We start from the raw sequence: 6,311 nt of genomic DNA, 5'->3' as shown, positions 1-6,311 counted from the left end.
TACAATGGATTTTAACCTAAAGAAGTGCATTCTTGGTTGATGAAAAACATGACTGTGAAAAGAGATTTTTTTCATGAGTATTTTGGTCCTTGTTTTCTATGTTATACATGGACACTTTGTCTTCATTGTTATTAGCTCACCTAGCCAAAGGCCAAGCAAGCTTATGTTATCACTTGGCATTCGTTGTCATTGTCTGTCCGTCGTCCGTCGTCGTTGACAATTTTTCGAAATCTTCTCTTAAGTTGTTGCCTTTAGCAAAATTCTGGCTGCAGGTATAATTTTGTTCAACATCATGAGACTGACGTCGACCTACGCAGAAAACAAAAAAAAATTCCTTGACTGATGTAGGAGTCTGAAACAGATTTTTTGTCATTTTTCGCATGTGCAATTTTGAAAATTGTTTTCTCTAAAAACATTGTACAAAATTCAGTGAAAGATGGCATATTTGTTCTTTAGGGTATCCCACACAAAACTGCCGTTGGGGGTTTTAATCCCTGAAAAAAACATGGTCATCGTTACTGAAATAATGCATAGTGGTCAGATTGCAGTTTTGCAAATAACCCAAAACCCGTTGCCTTTAGCATAATTTTTGCTGGGTAATATTGTTAAATATTATGAGACCGACCAATGCCGAAATTTTCAAAACGATCTACGGATCTAGGAGTTAAGGCTCCTAAAACCATTCTTAAATTTGTTTTCCCACATGTACAACTTTGAAAATCTTCTCTTAAACCATTTAAGACTATTTAATGAAAAAAAAAGCATAATAGTTCTTTAGTGTACTGTGCTCGAAATGACTTGTGATTTTTAATCCGTGGATAGATATGGCTGCATATACTAAAAACGGAACATAGGGGTCGGAAGACAGTTTTTTTGAAAATATTTCAAAAGCTTTTGCCTTTAGCAAAATTCTGGTTCATGTCATATAAATGCTATCAATAGCGTTTCCTGCATTTGACAATTCAATTAATTTTAACTGACCATGCCACACTCCTCAAGTTTTTTTTTCAAATAAGCATTGTATTTATATGAACTTTTGTAACCAGATCTATAACAGTAGAAACATTTTGACTCTATTTACATTATATAAATACATGCATGTTTTAAGTACTAGTCCATATAAAATTCAGACAATACCAGTGGTAGAGATGAAACACCGATTTCGGTTTGCACATGCACAAGCTATATAGTAATGACAGCCCTTTCCGTATTTAAATCTGTATTTTTGAGAAAACCATACATTCATGTCCCAATAAAATCAATCAAATCAAACCAAATCGAGAGCGATGACTATAGCAAAGTACCAATTTCATACAATCTATATAATTTTTAGCTCGAAAGTGCAACAACCAAGTGACTAAGTAAGACCAGTTTTGTGGTCTGTGATGGTTTTCAAATTAGAAATGAAAGCGAATATTCGTTGGGTTTTGTCATGCATGAATCACCTTCCGTCTGATTTTTATAAAGAATACGCCTCTGTACATATATGGATGTGGGACGATTATTAATTATTACGTTTTAAGTCATTCATTGACTCACCGATTGTTTTACTTTTCCATATCTCAGCACACTAATATAACTTTCAGTTAATTTTAAGTATTCTTGTTTTTGAATTAAAAAATGCTTTCAAGCATACATCAACAGTAATGTTATCTGTATTCATTAAAGCACAAATTTCTGTTGGAGTAATTTGTTAGGACCGTAATACTCGTATTTTATGGCGGCGACATGTTCAATTATTCATTGCATTACAAATTAAATGCAACGCATTGTAATGCATCACGCTATTTGAATTCTTTTTGACATAAATCATCCATTTTCAATACACTTAGGTATTAAAAAAATCATCATTTAGGGGAGTGCGTGTGATCTAATACTTCAAACTAATTTCAATTTATTGGTTCATATTGTAATTTTTGTATCGAAATTAACTCTACTTAAGAATTACATGATTAGTTTTGTATCAAAGACATAAAATCCTATCAACAATAGAACTAAACACCTTTATTTTGTAACAGTTCCCCCCAGGAATAACGCCACCTTGCAATTTTCATCACCAACAATTGAAGTATGATTGCCGGCGAAACGTTTTTTCGCTAGTTTTCGTCGTGAGTATATTGGATGTAATATATAGTCTTATCATGATGAGTTTGAATTTTGTGCCGGTTTGATGATAACATCTATAGTCCAACACTAAGTCCAATCTTTTTAAAACCGATGTACCCAGTTTCATGCAGATTTTAATATATTTTAAGTTATCAATATTTTACGGGCGATTTATTATATTTTGCCTATTCTTCCTATTTTTAGGTCAAGGACACCCCCACGTCGATTGTACATCCCCTTAAAATCCTGGATCCGCCCCTGAATACCCTTTGTATGGTTGAATAGTCATGATATTCAGTTATTTAGTGACGGAAAACCGAGAATATGTCCGACGACCATTGGTCCGACACTCATTCGTCCGACGCTCTTTGGAAATGCCAAGATTAATGTTGATAATTCCAAGATTAATGTTGAAAGTTCCAAGATTAAAGTTGATAATTCCAAGCTTAATGTTTATAATTCCAAGATTAAAGTCGATTATTTGAACAAAAAACAGTTAAAAAGGAATGGCCATAATACGCTTCCATACAATAAAAAAAAACATAACGTGCAATGACTTAATGTAACAAGATTGATCTCAATAAATCTTGGTTATTTTATAGAAGGCGGAAGTGGTAATTTTTTCGATCAAGGAAGATAATTTGCATAGTTATCTCCACTACTTTGACAGATTTAATTTTGTTTTATTGTACTATTATTTTGGTTATTTTATGTATTTTGTTGTGTGTGTCTTGTTTTCCTTGTCTGGTCTTTGTCATTGGATTACAATCTTTTGATATCTGCTAGAATCTTGGTTCCCTTGATTAATCTTTCTGAGCATGTTTGCCCTTTATAATACTTTTATGACGTCTCATTTCTTTCGTTTTGGTCCATTTCGATTCGTATCATTTCTTCGTTTCGTTCCGCAGTCTACAAGAACCCCCAGATGAAGGGAGTTATACTTGTATGCGTTTATCTTCATTCGTAATTAATCAGTTTAGGAACACTTTATGTACCTAAAAAAGAAAATTGCAATTATATCATCCTTTCCAGCGTCTCCGGTGAATGGGTTTTTTCCCTCGAAACTCAATCGATTTCCTAGAAATTGCAACAATTTCGCCGATCTCCTTAACAGAGCGTAGCAACTGACACAAAAAACTATTTAAAGTCGTCATTTCAAACGTTCATTGCCGTGTTTATTACCTGAGTGACTCTGGGATCAGTTCTATTATCATAAAGAAAAAAAAATAATTGTAAAAGATTGATTCTATAATTTTGGTGAGCGTGTAATATAATCTTGAACTTAGCAGCATTTTTTGGGGGGCAAGTTCGAGATCAATGGTTGAGGCAATTAGCCTTTCTAGATATTGCAGTTGTTACAATTAAGGACACACTGGTTCATTTGAACGCCGCGGCTATGTTCGATACGATAAAAATGGAGAAAAATGACAACAATAAAACGGTCAGTTTTTAACATGCATGTTGTGCGAGGAGTAATCCGAGTATTGTAAATTTAAAACGATTCAAGAATCTATGATAACTTCCTCCATGGATCTGCCATACCGGATGTGCGCATATACGCAGGACATAAACACTACATTTCTGGTGTACTATACTAATTTACATAAAAGTGTGGGTTTAGTAACTGATTTAAAGCTTTGAAATAGCGAATATACCCTCTGCGCAGGAGATTGTGTCTAGGTTTCTTGGCATCACGTGTTTTAAGTAGAAGAACCGTTAAGTCCCAAATTTGTGAGAAAAAAATGTCATTTCTTCGTAATTCTGAATGAGAATGCGTGTAATTATTCCGTTGAACAATTGTTTTGTTTTGTTTTTTTTTGTTTAAAGGAAACCTTTATTTTTTTACAAGATGACAAAACACGACTTACATGTTTCTTTCTCGCTTCGGTTCTGTGTCTCCTTGGTTAACCGTTCCATACCCTATGTGTGTTAACCGGCACACGGTGTTTTTGTGATATTGCATTCCAAATTATGCCCAGTTTATTTATAAATAATTAAAATATAATTGGCAGCATGCATGTTTTTTTTTCGTGGATTATGGTTGGTTGTTCACTTTCTACAACCTTCGCAGCAACACTAAATTCCAAGGACGTTACTTGTAGCGACCATGACTATCAACGCTTCGACGGAATATATTCTTTGTGTTACTCAATTCATATTTGCAATCGGAACTCCTCTGCCTCTCTAGCTAGTTACACAAAAGAATTCAACGACAACTTCAGCCAATCTCATTGATTCTGAGCATTAACGGGGTTGACCGAGAATGTACCGATTGAAAAGAACTTTTCCAGTGCAGCGGAAAATGGCCAAATAGTTCCGATTGTGTATATTTGTAAGAAAGAGGACGACCTAATTTCATGAAATCCCAGGTTCAATTGATATCCTTTGAAATCTTAATACACTTATAAATTTTCAGTTACTTGAATGTCTTGGTAATTTTAATTAACATTAAAACATAACGTGGTAAAGTGACGTCACAAAAAATTGAATTGTTATGATGTTGCCAGGATGTCGCGCTGCTTCGAATAAAACATTGTTTTTCCTGCTGAAACGTCATTTTTCGTTTAAATTTTGTTGTAGTAAAAATACGAATTTGACTCTCACCGGTGAAAATATTTGGCATAGCTTCGCATTTTCCCGCGGTACTAAGCCTTACCCCTATATCAGTTTTATGTCAGTGCAATGTTGTTGTCTATATAAAAGTTCCGTCGTTAAATTTGGGCCCTATTCTATTCCAATATGGCTTGTAAACCGTAATTTTCGAGCAAGTACTTCTTTCACTCGAGGAACACACTTTCACGTATTTTGTGTTAGATTTTCATTACGTATGTTTTTATAGCGTCTTATATCACCATACTTGAATGAACAAATTATGTGATAGATTATAAATCAATCATACAAAAACACTTGTCAGTAAAGTTTTGAATTATTTAACATTATCTTCGTCAATTGTAACTTTGATGTCATATGATCGTAGTTTCTGATTAATTTTGTAATCAAACTTTTATAAAGTCATTTATCAATCCAATTCCCTTATGGTTTGGACAACCAACGTCGAGTCATGACCCCGGATATAGTCACCGATAAATCTATACAAAGACAACAACTAAAACAAGAACAAAAACACAAAAACACAAAAACAAAAAAAATGAAAATGAAAAAAACAAATAAAACATCACGTAGCATAATAAAAAAAAACAACAAAAAACAGAAAATAAAAAACCAATAAAACAACACATAATAAAACAACACAAATCAAAACAAGACCAAACAGAACAAATATAAATCAAAGTACTCATATACTGAATCAAATTATATCGATCTTTTGATTTTTTACGCCTCAAAAAATCGTGAAATTGCAGAATAGGGTTAAAACTGAAAGGGAAGAACGGAGGTCGATTTCAAACATTTCAAAAATTACGAAATCCAATTTATCGACATCCAGTTGGAAACTGTCAACCAAATCATGTTAACTTAAGCCATAATCGTTGAAATGAATACTGTCCTCTCAATTAGCTACAAATATTTCTCAGTCGATCAGCTATATATCTCAGGTGCTGCAAATTCTCGCATAGACAACTTTGTGTCACTTAAAAGCGCTTATTTTTTTGCTCTAAGTTCCAGAGAAACGTACATTAATAAAAACTGCCACAGTTTTGACAAGCATGTCGGTCTAATGCAATAGAAGGTTCCATTTTTTTTAAATGCACGAGACATTGGGTGATACTTTAGGATGGTTACAGGACGGCGGTTGGGCTACCCTTTTGTTAAAAAATTGACAAAAAGAAAAAAAAAAAAAACAACAACCAAAGGCATTTATAAGTTTATTCGTAACCACTGCCCTCTTTTTTAGTGAAAATTTGAATCCACCTGCAGGGTCTAAATGAAATATCTGAAGACCGCTCTTCCAATTGGTACCCAACACTTTTCTGTATACTTCTTTTCTAGGTTTGATGACCATTTATATATCTTGCAGGTAGTCTTTTCTACCTTATCATCAAATTGTTGAATAAAGCGTTCGTAGGCAACTTGAATATATCTACAGTGATCGACCGGTTCATTCAGGTAAATGCATTGAAATGAACGACATGCACCGGTAAGAGGTCAACTATTTTTCAATTGGATCGTAACCCGAATAATCCAGTCCCTCTCCATACCAGTTTATCTTCTACTCTCCAGGAGTGATCGCAGGGAACGTAGTATAA

Source organism: Perna viridis, chromosome 14 (genome assembly GCF_037379345.1).
Source record: "Perna viridis isolate PV_CMFRI_1.1 ecotype Kerala chromosome 14, ASM3737934v1, whole genome shotgun sequence".
NCBI classification, from domain to species: domain Eukaryota; kingdom Metazoa; phylum Mollusca; class Bivalvia; order Mytilida; family Mytilidae; genus Perna; species Perna viridis.
This window is presented reverse-complemented; position numbering follows the sequence as displayed.